Source organism: Eumetopias jubatus, unplaced genomic scaffold (genome assembly GCF_037043125.1).
Source record: "Eumetopias jubatus isolate StellerSeaLion01/CBP00866 unplaced genomic scaffold, mEumJub1_p1.0 scaffold_13, whole genome shotgun sequence".
Lineage (NCBI taxonomy): Eukaryota > Metazoa > Chordata > Mammalia > Carnivora > Otariidae > Eumetopias > Eumetopias jubatus.
Window position 1 is genome coordinate 87,145,912 of NW_028274819.1, and position 16,039 is coordinate 87,161,950.

General features: G+C 42.8%; 1 non-coding gene across 1 annotated transcript; it reads right to left on the reverse strand.

Annotated features, from left to right (window-relative positions):
• Positions 1 to 12,420: 12,420 nt before the first annotated feature.
• On the reverse strand, positions 12,421 to 12,546 carry LOC114222364 (U6atac minor spliceosomal RNA). Its single transcript, XR_003611921.1, has one exon. It is a non-coding gene; the product is annotated as a U6atac minor spliceosomal RNA (small nuclear RNA).
• Between the last annotated feature and the right edge of the window lie 3,493 nt (positions 12,547 to 16,039).

Below are 16,039 nucleotides of genomic sequence, written 5' to 3' on the forward strand. Positions count from 1 at the left end.
TGGGGAGGGTACGTGCTATGGTGAGCGCTGTGAATTGTGCAAGACTGTTGAATCACAGATATGTACTTCTGAAACAAATAATGCAATATATGTTAAGAAAAAAAAAAGAAGATAGCAGGAGGGGAAGAATGAAGGGGAGTAAGTTGGAGGGGGAGACAAACCATGAGAGACGATGGACTCTGAAAAACAAACTGAGGGTTCTAGAGGGGAGGGAGGTGGGGGGAATGGGTTAGCCTGGTGATGGGTATTAAAGAGGGCACGTTCTGCGTGGAGCACTGGGTGTTATGCACAAACAATGAATCATGGAACACTACATCGAAAACGAATGATGTAATGTATGGTGATTAACATAACAATAAAAAATTTAAAAAAGAAAAAAAAACTAAGGGTGCCTTCCTTTTAAAGTACAATGGACCCTAGTTTGGGTGGGGTGTGAAGAGGGAGGCAAGAGTTTTATTAGGGTATGGGATCCATATGCATATCAAGCACTGTGGTCAGGTGGAATAGATACTTCTCAACATATACCACTCACATTATTTCTAAAACATATGGATGCTGCTGTATTTAATTGCATACACAGTTTACAAATGCTACATAATTTAGGATGGCTTTTACTGTGTTTTTTTCTCAATTATTGCACACTAAAAATCAAATTAGTTCTATGTGGACACCCAACACATTTTTCAAGCCCTATTACTTAGAAATATGGAAGACCATCATATAATGGAAGAAATGTAAAACCAGGAGAGAAGAGACCTGACTTCTGGTCAGAGTGCTGCTCTTCTAACCCACCATGGGGTCTAGAGTCACTTTACTTCTCTATATTTCAGTTTCCCCTGAATCAAGAGATTTTGTGGTAATAGTATTTCTAGTGACCTGGTCTAAGGAAACAATCGTAAAACTGGAATGAGGCTATATTCATGACGACGTTCACTAAAACATCATTTATACCAGCCAAAAATTAGAACAACATAAATGTCCAAACATAGGGTAATGGTATTGTACATCTACTTGATGTAACGTAATGAAACCAATTAAAATTATGTTCACTAATACTATGTAACGGCATGGAAAATTGCTTCTGATCTATTCTTAAAAGAAAAAATGAGATATAAATGATATGATTATAACTCTATAATAAAAACCATGGCAGAGAATAAGGAAAAAATTGGAAGAAATACATTAAATGAAATTGTGCATGAGTGACTTTAAATCTTTTAAAACTACTTTTGTATGGTGTCCAAATTATATTTAATAAGGATACATTACTTAAACTAAACAAAATACATCAATAATAATCAGCTGAGAAAGTTGGGGTAAATGTTTCTAAGGCCCCTTCATTTCTGAAATCCAGCAGCAGTCTTCAAGATTTAAAAACCTAATAGGTTTGTGCAAACCCTTTCAAAAGCATCCAGCACCACACAATTATAATGCCTTATTATTATTAACTCACACCAAGCAAGAACTAACACAAATCCATTACAAAAGCAAAGTAGGGAAATAAAAAAGAGGCAGATGACACAATATTCTACTTGCTGTGAAAGCTCTTTTTGGTTGGAATATTCTTGACGCAACCTTTGGAAGAATGAATTTTACACAGCTTTCTGCCATGCAGCCCTCTCTGCCCTTTGTGCTGACATAATTGTCAAGCAGGTTTTATTGCATTCTCAAGTGATGGGCAGAACAGATGGCCAAAGCCCAGCCTGGGGACTGGTGTCTGCTTAGAGTGTCAGTGATGCTTCGCAGGGAAGGGGTAATAGAGATATGGCTGGCCCTGTAAGGAATGGGGACTGGGACCGCACAGGTAGGGAGACTAGAAATGAAATGGGGTGGCTGGCTGGCTTCCCTGTAGGAAACCACATGGAAGCTCATTTATACGTTGCAATGCCAATGTGAATGTAAGTACAATGGGGAATCAACCCAGGAAAGTAGATTTTTAGCCCAAATCATAGGTCACTGGTTATAATCCTTGCCAGAACAGGAACAGCTGAAAAAGTAGGTCTTTATTTTATACAAGATGGGGTGTCACCTCATCCTTACTCGTAAGAGCTGTGGGAGTGGGTGAAACAAGACGAATACTGAAAAAACAACAACAACAACAACAACAAAAAATGCCCAGACTTAAATTCAAGAGATCTGGGTTTGACCTGTGACCCTGCAATGTACATAAATCTCAGACTGGGCACACTACCTCTTTAAGCCTCAGTTTACTTATCTATAAAATGAGGCTAACCCACATTGGAAGAGTATTATAAAGGATTAAATGATATCATCTCTGAGGTGCCTGGTTCCTGGTAGGCCTTGAGAGGTCATCTCAGTTTAACGTGTGGATTTGAGACAGCCTTGAAAATAAGTTCAAGTCTATAATTCCAAGTGCCTAGCACAAAAATGGGTGGTATCCAGAGAAATCAGGTGATTAATCAAGAATGAATTAAATGTACATTTTCTATTTTCCTCATCTATTTGTGTTTGCTTTTTTCAGAGTTCTTTTTTTTTTTTTTTTTTTTGCTTTTTTTAGAGTTCTAAGCTCTAGGGCATCGTGTTTGACAAGACAAGAATTTAAGAGCACAGCTGGTCGAAAGGACCTGAGTCACCGGCAGGGCCCTTTGGGCAGACTCATGGGTCAAACAATAAAATCACAATATTTACTAAGATCAAGGAGCCCTAAAAATATGAAATCCAAAAATAAAAGTAAGGCTTAGAGACATGAAGTGATTTGCTCAGACTCTTACAGCTAATAGTAACAGAGTGGATACTCACATTTAGATTCCCCCATTCCTAGTTTAAGATACTTTCTACGACATATTTTGATGATTTAAATACGTTTTTCTGGCTTGAAAAATATGATATGAATGCAGCAGTATGGAGGTTGGAAAGTATCCATACTCGTGGGTGTGAATGATGACAGGGGACTGCCTCAGCAAGAGGTCGGGGTATATATGCAGAGGGGCAGATAAAGGCAAGAAGTGCTATCAATCATGACACCTTGCCTTGATGTTACCAGTTTTAAAAGTTTAATGTAATTGCAGCTCCATTTAATCCTTACAGATTTCACCTTATTAGTTGGGTGAGACAGATGTTTTATAAATAAATTTATAAATAAAGTATTTATTTATTTGTTTACTTTTATTGGAGTTGGCACAATTTTTACATTAGTTTTGGGTGTACAATACAGCGATTCTACCGCTCTCTATGCCGTGCTATGCTCCCCAGAAGCATAGCGACCACCTGTCACCGTACGATGCTATTAGGAAACCATCGACTCAATTCCCTGTGCTGTGCTCATCATCCCCACAACGTATTCAGTCCATAACTGGAAGCCTGTGCCTCCATTTTGTAGATGAGGAGGGAAGTTAAATGTTCCTCTTATGGCAACAGGGGGGCAAGTGGTGAGCTTTCTTGACCCGAAGAAAGAGAATTCCTTACATGACCTCTTTCAGCGTGCTCATTTGGAGCCTATTCTTGAGTGTTTGAAGAGTCACATCGATAGTTTTCGGCATGACTTACCTCTGGAATTCTCTGTGGTCCGTCAGGTTTAGGAGCTACAAAACCATGGCGTGACACTGGGTCAGTAACTCCGCTCAGGATGTTGCCTTGGCCCTGGGAGTCCAAAGATATCAGAGTGTGTGTATCTGCCTGGAACTTTAAGCCACGAGGCATTTTTTTAAAGATAAATACAGGCAACCAAAGAACAAACTGGGTTGACATCTGGTGGTGGGGATAGGGGTGGAGAACAAAAGAACAGAGGAAATGAACCAGGCTTTATCAACTCCACCATGCCTTTCCCCTGGTGGGCAGCAACTAGGTACCAGCCACTTGCCTCTTTACAGTTTTAACTAAAAGGAGCATTACAGAGGTGAATTAACATTTAAAAAGAATGTAAAAACTCAGAGCTGTTCTAATGATGATTAATGGAGAGCTATAAGGGGGCCATGACCTGCTAGTGTCATTAAATGGATTGGCAGGTTTCTGAGCATTAATTATAAATAGCCACAGGAGTTCTCCTGCTTCACAGAATGATGATAAATCCAAGTCTCGGAGAGAGAAGAAAGGAAAGCAAAGAGGGGGAAAAAGTTTGCCTGTAAGTGTCTGCCCATGTGTTGTGGGGAGGAGGAGAGAGCAGAGGGAATGAGATAAATGATAAATTAGACCCTGCCAGTCAATCACATTTTCTAAATGTTTTATGTCCCAAAAGCTATAAAAGCAATATTCCTTTCTGCCCTTATTGGAGCCATTTCTGTAGAGCAATCACATCAGTTTCCTTGGGGATTTCCACTGAAATGTGCTGTGCCTTTTCTTTTTATATTTACTCTCCAGCCTGTGACCAAGGGAGGGTCAGGGTCCGCATACAAATGGGCAGGAGAGAGCCCCAGTGACCAGGAAGGCAGGCAGGGGGAGTGGGAGGCGCTGGCTGGGGGCCCTGGCTCCCTCCACGGCCCACAGCAAAGTCACCGAGAGCAAAGGCGCTTTCCATTCATCCTGGGAGGGTGTCAGTGAACAGGCCAATGGCCTGATAGGATAGACAGTGAGGACTCAGCACAAATTGTGCTGACTCGACAGACCGCAAGCATCATGAGGGCAAGGACGGATTTGTGGTCTGCCTTATTCACCGCCAGAACCCAGAGTGGTGCCTGGCACATCAGAGGCATCCCGTGACTTCCAGATGGAGAAGCATTGCCATCTCAGCCCGTGCGCTCAGCCGCATCGGTGGAGAGCTCCGGGAGCCTGGGCTGGGCCCTTCTCTCCCGGGGCGTCCTCCTTTCCCTTCTACCCGTGACAAGACTCCTCAGGGTTCGCTTACTATCCCTGGTGAAGAGATGCAGACGGAGATGGGACAGGGAGGGAGAGAGGGAATGAAAGACCCCCAAACTAGGATTTGGAATAATGCACACTCCTGGACGATGTGATATTTTTTGTGTGTCGTTACTTTTCAAGGCTTTTGGCTGCAAGTCATTATTTCAGCTGATTGGAAAATGGTGTTGAAAGCCCTGCTTCCCTGGTACAATTTTCTTCATATCCTATTAGTTGCAATACAATTACAGAGAATACATCAATTCCTGGCCTGCCCGCCGCTGCCGCTGGAGCCGCCTATTAAAAAGCGGCCTTATTAATGGAATTGTACATCTAGGATTAATCGGCTTGCGTTGGCCATTTACATTTCTCATTCCACAAGCACTTTTGTTTGCTTAATAGGCTGAAGGAGGTAGGAAATGACACAACAAAAGCCTCTCCCGATTGCCACGAGTATCACTGGTAGATTTAATATCCCCTCCTTCTTTCATCCTGAAGTGCCGCATAGGGATAAGATCTGGCACATGCCACTAGGGAAAAGCAAGGCAGCAGCGAAACAGCCATTGGTGGGCAACCAGGAAGGAAGGAGGGGCCGAGAGAGAGGCCTGGGCCAGAAGAAGGTCTTTGCACTTTGGGGAAGGAGCACAGGTTCTGGTTTTCCGCCTACCCTGAGAGGTTCGCCTGGGAAGAAGTAGCACCTTGAGGACGAAGGCCAGGAAAGCAAGGTCCCAGTGGCAGGGCAGGAGGAGCACAAGGAGACAGTTGCCCCGCTTTGGTGGGACGGACACACCCTCCCCTGTGCCAAGAGTGACTTTTGCAAGTTGTCCTTTATCCAGGCTGCTGCATTTTTGTTAATCCTCGTCTGGCTCCCTGCCTATCTACACATTCCTCCATCATTTCCCTTTAGGACTTAGGGAATAGACGTAAGGCTAGTGGATTCTGAGTCACTCTACTCCCGGGCCAGGCCAAGCACAGTGTAACATGGAGGGGAGTGATGGGGGGACAGCGCGGGGATGGAGGAAATCACGTAGGTCCAGTTGGCTCCCTTTTTTTTTCTGTTGGTATGGGTAACTTAGAACTGACAGCTTGGGATTTCTTTCCGAAACTTAGGGAAGGAAAATGCTGAGCATCACGGCAGAATTCTTATGTTCCCTGGATTCCAAGAGATGAACCCCCAGGCAGCTGTCTGCAGCAGTCTGCCTAGGAATGAGTGTGCCAGGGAGAGATGCCAGCCCATCTGAATGATAATCCCTGACTGCAGGGGAGTGGTAGTGAAAGCAAGATAGGAGGGAGGTGAGGATGCTCCAGGCCCTTCCTTACCCACCGGACTCTCTGAGGGGAGCCGTAGAAGAATCCCAACTCCTCCTCCACACACTGGCTTACAGGGTGTTCCCCGGGACATCAGAGAGGCTTGGACACCCCAAGGAAGAATTGTTTAAAAATAATAGAACTTGGACCTTTTCATCAAACCTTATCTCCATAGAGTTCAGCTTTTCCTTTCCAGAACAGGATGGGGACGGGGAGGAGGGACAGATAGGGCATCAAGCCCCTGGGAGGGCGTCCAAGTTGTTGATGGACAGGGAGCGGATTTCCTCTCTCTAGGCAGGAGCCACACCTCCCAGCCGGGGCCAGTGCCCACCGGACCATCATCTTCTCCTGTCCTCCTTCAACCTGCTCCATGAGGTAATGCTATGAAAGCTCATCCTTCCAACAGTGATGCTCTGCTGAATTTGCTCCTCCCTTGGTCTCTGGCTGGCTGGCTTCGCCCAAACCCGGGGAGGTCTGTAAGGTCTGAAATGCGGACGCTGAGGCACATGAAGCCCAGAGTGCCTTGCCAGGCAGGGGCTCTGTGGTTCAACAGAGGGCTCCAGTCTCAGGGAGGGTATTACCCCAGCAGCAGAGTCCATGTATGTTGGAGTGATGTAATATAGTATGACTTTTCGCTTTAATGGAATTTTTCTAGACCACTAGGAATACAGACTCCATTAACCACACTACAAGGGCCTCTACTTATTAGTATTTTTGAACAGTGGCAAAACATTTCGTGAATCTAATTATTGCTGACAAATATGAAAATTGAAATCAAAGTTAAATTTTCAGCTACAGTGCCTCATATGCCAGCCCTTCTCTGACTTCGACTACTGCACCAACACGTTTATTCTTCCAAGAGTTTCAGCAGAAGATTGGCTATTTTCCCTCTCCCCTCATACCACTTGCTTGCTTCCCCCGGCCCCTCAGCCCTCCCTGGCTCGGACCCTATATATTTTGAAGCATTAAATCTGACATATTCATCTTGGTGGCTGGCACGAGCTAACTAACTTCATGTTTACTTGTCACAGATACAGAAATGGGCTGAAGCTGCTTCCCTCTCCCCATTCTCTCTCCCTCCACCCCCAGTCCTAGACTTCTTTTTTTTTTTCAAATAAAAGTCATTTGACTGATTTCAAATTCCTCGTGATATCAGGACAGAAAAAAAAAGGACTTGTCAACACCTTTCTTTCTTTTTCCCTATTAAGCATACTGTAAAAATCAATCCCTTTTGTCACTTCACTCTGCTTGCGAGAATGTTTAATGGATGTCAAGGGAGCTAATGATCGCTGGTAGAAAATTCATTTTAGATTTGCTATTTATAAAGTACTCAGTACTCAGGTGGGAAATTAACATGAGGCAAGGAGTCGGGTGGGGTGGGGGGAGGGAGAGGAATATAGAACTGGGGCCCTGCCAGGCTGGCAGTTGCTTTGGTGGGTGGTACCCGAGGCATTCTGGGGACAGAGGCCGCGTGTGTCAGAGATGCTGGGTGGGACAGGGCAAAGAGCATGGGCTCAGGAAACCTCCAGACCTGGGTAAGTTGATCTTTCTAAGCCAAGATTTTCTCAGCACTAAAATCATATCTATAACACCTAGCTCACAAGGTTGTAGAAAGGATTAAATAAAATATCACACATAAAACATTTACCAGTGCCTGGCACTGAGTACTAGTACATGTTTAATAAATGTTAAATTTCTTTCCCTGTAGCCCCGTAGCCCTGTGAGGGGGTCAGGACAGGACAGGTCAACACAGAATTGCTCCAGGATCTGGAATCTGCCATGGGTGCACTCACGCACGAGCCCACGTAAGAACCCTGAGCATCCCCTGGCATCTACAACATCTAGGTGATCTGATTAGCCAGTGGTTGTCAAACATCAGAATCCCCTGGAGGGCTTTTCAATACACAGACTGATAGGCCTCATTTCAGGGGTTCTGAAAGTCTATAGGCCGGTGGCAGGGCCTGAGACTCTGCATTCCTGATAAGTTCTCAGGTAATGCTGCTGATGCTGGTCTGGGACCACACTTTGGGAACACAGAGGTAAGCATACAAACTCAACTGTCTCCTGAAACAATGTAGCCCCACTGTCTAACCAGCACCCCCAGATAAAACCACAAGTCCTTCCCCACCCCTGACTCATCCACACACCCTCAAACCAGTATTGGACTCAGAAGTTTGAGGCAAATCTCTTAGTGCTAGTTAATTCATTCCGCAATTTTACATCACTGGCCAAGCAGGAGAGGCAAGGGCTGACGTTAATTTTCTGGCTTGCTGCAGTATGTAGCCAAGCCTCAGTTTCCCCTTTACATGGCTGGTGCCTCAAGTGCTCAGATGGATCCACTTTGTCCCCCTGATGTTACCTCAGTTGCACATGGAACTCCAGGTCAAGAAGCTCCAGTCTACCCACACCCTTCTAATTTCTCCTTTTCCTGGTCCTTCTCTTGGATACTTCTCTGTTATATTTGGATTAACTGCAAATCTCCTTTGATTACTCACTCTCTGTTGAAACAGACAACCTGTTGCCACGTGTTTGATTACTGAATCCCAGGGGAGTTCCGATTTGTAATGCAGCCAGTTACAGTACACTTGGCATTACACACAGTCATTGAGCTGCTAATTCATTGTCTAAGAAGTTGCTTTTCAGTTTCTGATTTTTCAATAATAGGCTTCTCACAAAGCCCTTAAGCTTCAGAAATAGGCCAAAAACTGCTTTTCCAGTAATTTACATAAACACAAGTGGATCAGGAGGGGGAAAAAATGGAATAGTTTTATATGTGATTCCTGGGGGCTCTGGAGCCTCGGTGGATAGCATGTCAAGGCTGTAGGTCTGCAAAAGCACCATGGGAACTATGCGGGCTCTCAGAAAACCTGACACCAAGGCGAATGATAAATCCTGAAATTTCTCCTGACGCCTAGGCTGCCGCTTTGCCGGGGCTGGGCAGATATTCTGGGCACCAGCAAATTGTTCTGTCAGCAAGCCGCTCCCTCAGCTGCATCTTGTTAGGGAGTCTGTCACTCATTTCCCAGTCACAGCACCACAGTCCCACCTCTGAGGTGGTGTCCTGTCACCTGGGACAGGTAAGGAGGTGGTGTGGAAAACCTGCCCAGGAGACAGAGTCCTGAGGGAGGGAGCTCCATCTCCCTGAAGCTTGCTCCATATTTTGGCTGTGGGGGATGTGGATTCAGGGCCTGGCCCTTATATGGGTGCTCCCTTACTTCAAGAGGGAGGAAATTCCTGGCATTCGGGCCACTTTCAACCACCATCTTGTTTCTTTCTCTCTTCTCCGCCCCCCCACCTCCCTTTTTTCAAATGTAGATTTTACAAATAACCCAATGAGCCAGAAAGAACAGCCATTCTTTTTCTTCCCAGACAAATCATTTTCCTCTTCATTAAAGAGTAAAGAAAGAGATTACTATAACTTTTACCTTTTAAATACCTAATTCCGACCAGGCTCTTTCGTTTGCACACCTAGCCCTTAAGGGACAAAAGGGAAGGTGCCAGATAAAAACAGAACAGAAACAAGATGCCCAGTTAAATTTGAAATTCAGACCAATAGCAAATTTTTTTTTTAGTATAAATGTATGCTGTGCATAATAAAAAATTACTTGTTGCTTATCTGGAATTCAAATTTATTGGGCATCTTGGATTTTTATTTGCTAAATCTGGCAATCCTAGCAAAAGGGAATATTCAATTTCTTAGTTTAGGTATTTTCATAGCTTACATACCACCAAGCTTGCTTTGTCCTGGTATTTTGTTTTGTTTTGTTTTATTTTTCCCTGAGGTGGGTATATTCAAGAGAAACTGACACCCCTCCCATGAGGGCAGAACTATATCCCCCCAACACACACACACACCCAGAGCCCATACTAGGAGTGGCCCTTCCAGTCAGAGCTCCCTCCATCTGTGTTCACCATTTCTCTAAGTCAGTGGTTCTCCAAATTTAGCATCAGTCACCTGAAGAGCTTATTAAAATGCACGTAGCTATGTTTCAGAAAGCCCCAGACTTTCTGATTCAAAGACCACACTTGAACAGCCACAACTCTAAGGACATTGTGTAAAAATAAACCCCTACCTCCTCCCCATGGGCAGACGAGGGACAAGGAAACTGCTGTGAGGGGTCTGCTTGAAGGCTCAGTATAGAAATGATGGAATAGAGTAGATCTCAAAAATCTTTGTTCTCCTTTTCAGCCTTTTAAATTCTTTTCCTGGCCTTATTTATTCCATCATTCCATCTTCAACATTAAAGCAAGTTAGGACAGTATTGCATTGGGCTAATCCTGCAGGAAGGACATCCCTGACAGAGATCAGTGTGTGTGAAGGCACTGTGCTGTGGCAGGGTGTTAGTGTCCAGGGTCAGTGCCGGGGCTGGGGTCAGTGGGGCAAAAGGGCAGAAGCAGAAGGGTGCTGGGAGGCAGAGCAAGAAAGGGGCTGGGGCAAGATAGGGAAGGGACTTCTGTGCGAAGTTAAGGAACTTGGGCTTTTGTCTTGAAAGCCAGCCATGTGGCACTAACAGATATTTTAAGAAAGGACTAAGGTGACAAAATTTGGGTTTTTAGCAAGATAATTATTAGCAAGAGAGAAGACGGACTCATCTGAGGAGAAAACTGGTAGCAGGGGATCTATTTAGAGGCTGTATTAGTTTAGCAAGACATGGCTGGAGCTTGAACTGAGATAGGGCCCACATGTAGGAAAGGAGGGACAGATAGATACAAAAAGTCACTCAGAGGCAGACCTGAACTGAGCTGGGGAGTGATTATAGGAGCAAGATGGGTGGAGGGGGGTGGAGGGTGAAGTGCAGTCCTCAGGTTTCACAAGCATAATTCAGTGAAACATGGAAGCTACATTCCAAGGAAGTTTAAATATCCTATTTTACAGATGGGGAAAACAAAGGCACTGGGGAAAACACACACACACACACACACACACACACACACACACACACAAAACCTCAATTCCAAAAGTCAGAGTTAATGACAGGGCTGGGATGAGAAAGAATATTCTGACTGATGTGAGGATCAAGAAATATGGCCCATGTGGATATGCTCCGCAAACCATAAATATAAAACTGTGTCTGGTGTAATTCCTACGACAGTTAACTCAAGAAAGGAGTTGGGAGGTGAGCACATGTTTGGGAGATAGTCTGCTACCATCTCCTAAATGGTAGGACCAGAACCATAAAAAGAGATGGAAAAATCAGGTAGGAATGGATCAGATTGTATCTTAACATCCAGAGAGAAGAAAATGTCATGAGGAAAGGAGGGAGATTTTGTGGAATCCCGAGTCAGCCCTTTTGCCCATTACACAAGTCAATGTTTTAGTCCTTTTCTGCCTTCTGGAAAACACAGCCTACAGGTTTATGGACACATGTGTGAACATGTACACACATGTGTGCAAACACACATCTTCCCCAAATTACACTCAGAGAAAATCAAAGCCATTGAATGCAAACTCCTTCAACTTCCCGCAGCCAAGGTGAAAGGTTTACCTGAATCCAAACTGTGCAAGGACAGCTGATTCTCTCTTTTTCCATTTTTCTTTATCAGAGCAAGTTCTATACAACACAAAATTTACCATTTTAACAATTTTAAATGTGCAATTCACTGGCATTAAGTACATCCACATTGTTGTGCAACCAGCATCAGCATCCATCTCCAGAACTTTTTCATTATAACTTTACCCATTAAATAATAACTCCCCACTTCTTCCTCTCCTCAGCTGCTGGAAACTTCTATTTTCTGTCTCTATGAATTTGCCTATTCTAGGTACCTCATATAAGTGTAATCATACAATATTTGTCCTTTCATGTCTGACTTCTTTCACTGAACATCATGTTTTCAAGGTTCATCTGTGTTATAGCACGTGTCAGAATTTCATTCATTAATTTCTTTAAGGCTGGATAATACTTGATTGTATGTATGCACCATATTTCTTTTATCCATTCATCCATTGATGGACACTTGGGTTGTGCCCACCTTTTGCCTATTGTGAATAATGCTGCTGTGAACATGGCTGTACAAATATCTGAGTCCCTACTTTCAAATTTTTGGGTCTTTTGGTATATACCTAGAAGTGGAATTACTGGATCGTATGATAATTCCATTCATAATTTTGGGGGGAACCACCAAACTCTTTCTCACAATGGTTGCACCACTTTACTTGCCCACCAGCAATGCACAGGAGGGTTCCAATTCAACTTCTCCATATCTTCGCCAACATTTGTTATTTTCCTTTTTAAGTTTTTAACAATAGCCATCCTAATAGGTATAAAGTCGTATCTCATTGTGATTTTCATTTGCATTTCCCTAATGACTAGAAATGTTGAAAACCCATGGTTAGATGCCACAAAGTATGTGGTGATACCTTAGCCACATGTCTGTTGTATGGCCCAAGGGCTTCTTCCACCTTTGTCTGGGGGAGAGCTAACATTCCCTCCTGTCATACAACATGCTAATTGCCTCCTAACATTCATACTCCTCTTCTTCCATGAGAAGAAAACATTACTGCAGCCAGGAACAAAGTGGAATGTTTCTGTGGTTACACAGAAAAACTTCTATCATATTTAAGCCACTATTGTGTAGTTTCTGTCATTTACAGTTGAATCCAATCCTAATAGGAATTCTGAAATAAGCTTCTCCTTCCTTACTTTATTTTTTATTTTATTTTTTAAAGATTTTATTTATTTATTTGACAGAGAGAGGCACAACGAGAAAGGGAACACAGCAGGGGGAGTTGGAGAGGGAGAAGCAGGCTTCCTGCTGAGCAGGGACCCTGATGAGGGGCTTGATCCTCAGACTCTTAATGACTGAGCCACCCAGGTGCCCCCCTTACTTTATATAGTAATGCAATTGGTCTTTTTCCTTGTCTTCAAGATTCATTCTTTTACCAGTGCCCAAGATTCGCCACGCCTCACACCCTCTCCTATTCCCTAGGGGACCACGCTTGGTCAGTCATCTCCTGGGTCTTCCTTTCCTCCTTCCCTTTTAGGAGCACCTGCCCTTCAGCATTCAAAGAGGTCTTTCCCATCTTAGAAAAGCAACAACATCCTCTCCAACTGCAATTCCTCTTTGTTTCCCCATTTCCTCCCTCTTGTTTTCTTAACAACAGCAATAACAACAAGCAAAAAAAAAAAAACCTTTTTGAAATAATTGCCCACATTTTCTATATTCTTACCTTACTTTTGTCCCCCCACACTAGGTCCCTACCCCACAAAACTGTTCTCCCAAGGGGATAGAAGACCATCTTTGTTGAAGCTCAGAGGTCTCTCCTGAGTTCCAGATCAGTGTAGCTAACTTCATATTGGATAGCACCTCGAAAATGCCTATGAGGCATCTTCAAACCCATCATGACTCAAACTGCATTCATCACCATCTCCCTAAAACCCACCTGAGCATCATTTACCCCAAAACAAAAAGTTTTCTTTCACTTCCCTTTATTACTTATCATCCTCTTTCCTCTCCATCTCCAAGTCATAACCTTTCTACCTCCATAACAGTTGAATATTCCCCAATCTCCCCATCTCTGCAGCACTCATCCTCTCGTTCACTTATGCCTGATTGGCTGCAACATCCTCTAGAAGGCTCCTTTGCCTCTAGTTTTGCCCCCAATTTAATTCGTTTTCCACACTGTCATTAGAACAATATTTTAACATTTTTAAGTAAACCAAATGTTACTCAACAAGTAAAACGGCAAATCTGATCATGTTACTATTGGACGTGCAACCCTTGAACACACTTTCTTCTCTCAATATAAAGTCTTTAATAGGAAACATAAAGCCATTCAAGCTCTGACCTCTGCCTACATCTCTACCTACACATCTTGTCTTTCTACCTACATCCTTTCTCCCCCATCCCTTTGAGCACCAAAACCACACATACACACTCCATGTAGCCAGATTGGATATTGGATTCCTGAATCCCTACCATGCTCTCCTGACTCCAGGCGTTGGCATATGCAGTCTGCTACACTTGTAACATTTATCTCTCCTCTTACCTGGTTAAATATCGTCATCTTTGTGTCTGGGATTTCACATCTCTTCCTTCTAGAAGAATTTTCTGACCTTAAAAACCCCCAATTGCTGCCATAGCAAACAACACTTGCTTTTATCTCAGCACTTACCATGTTGTATTGAATTGTCTACTTTGTTGAGTATAAGAACTCTGTTTTGTTGTTGTTTATGGCTTGCATACAGTAAGGTATGAATAAATCATTCTGGAGTGGGTGAAATACAAATGTAAGTAAGAACTTGGCCATGCCTTGGGTCTATTATGTTGCTTTTTTTTTTCTTTTTAATCATAATGATTAATGTGGAGATTACATGTCTATATCATTTGAAGATGACATAAAGCTGTTGGTGACAACTCATCAGAATCCAAAAATAATCTCAGTGGATTTAAATAAAGCATCCAAGGTGCAGTAAAATTTCAAATACTTGGAAGAAATATTTAAAGAAAATTAACCAAAAGCCAGAATAGGAGAGGTCTTACATAATAGCATTTTTGTCAGAGGAATGACTACAACATCAATATGAGCCAATAGTGTGGTATCTCTGAAAACAAACAAACAAACAAACAACAACAACAAAACCCAGAAAAGAATACAATAAAAAAGTGAACCTATGTCATTATAAAATCCAAAATGCGGTAGGTAATGGTCCATGCCCAACCTTAGCAATCAAACTACATCTGGGAGAATTTGTCTGGTAATGTATTTTAGTGGCTCAAACTGGAGCGTGTTCAGAAGATAAGGATCAGGATGATTAATGGTCTAAAAGTTATGCCATATGATAATCATAAGAAGGAACTAAGAATATCAAGGTAAGTAGGGTTCATGATAGCCATCTTTTAGAAACAGGATCACATAATATTTCATATATTCCTTATATTTTTGAGCAGCTCTAATTGGCAGAAGTTAGAAGGAGGCAAATTTTTGTTCAACATAGATTCATTAGGATTATATTCATCTGTGAGTAATAGAAACCTAATTAAATAAGATTTTTCTTTCTCATAAGTGATAGTGAGTATGGGAACATGTATTCTAGTGCTGGTACAACTGCTATGTCATCTTGAACCCAAGGTCCTTTAATTAGATTGAGCCATATGAAATTTCCTATACTCAACTATTTTTGATTTACCAAAACAGCGGAGTCCATTTGGTTCAACCTAAAAGCTTCCTTCCTTGCCATTCTTTTTTTTTTTTTTAAGTCACTTCCTTACCCAGTGTGTAGGCCAGTGCAGGGCTTGAACTCACAACCCTGAGATCAAGACCTGAGCTGAGATCAAGAGTTGGATGCTTAACCAACTGAACCACCCACGTGCCCCTTTGCCATTGATATGTATTGTTTGTCCTCCTGTTTCCAAGCTGTTTCCTGGATCTCCAGGTAGTATGCCATTCTCTTAGTCAAGAGGAATCAGCAATGATAAGGTTTAAAAAGTGCAGGCTTCCTGAGTATAATCTTCAAAACTCCAAGTAAACTTATGCTTACATTCCATTAACCTGAAGTGCATTACCTGACCATACTCAGCTATAAGGGAATTTTGGTGGTGAATATTTTAAAGGGGCACATTGCTGCCCTGGACAAATTTAGAGCACTGCTTATACAGAGAAAAGATAATAATTGATTTTGAGGTGATATCAAAAGTGCTTACCAGAATAGTGTTTTCTCACAGAAGTTTATCAACTATGGAAAGGGATGCTAATATCATTTATTCTTCATTGTATCTGCACAATAGAATCATCTGTAGTTATTTCAATGTAGAAGGGACTCTGCCCTATACTGACGTATTCAATGAGAATTTTTGTGAGTCATGCCTGGGCATCTGTTTATAACAATCTCCACAGGTGATTTTGATAGGAAGCCAGAACTGGGGACCACAACGCAGGTGGTTAGTGTCTGCTCACTGGGAGTCTCTGGAATTGTTGGGCAGAAATTTTTGAACATCA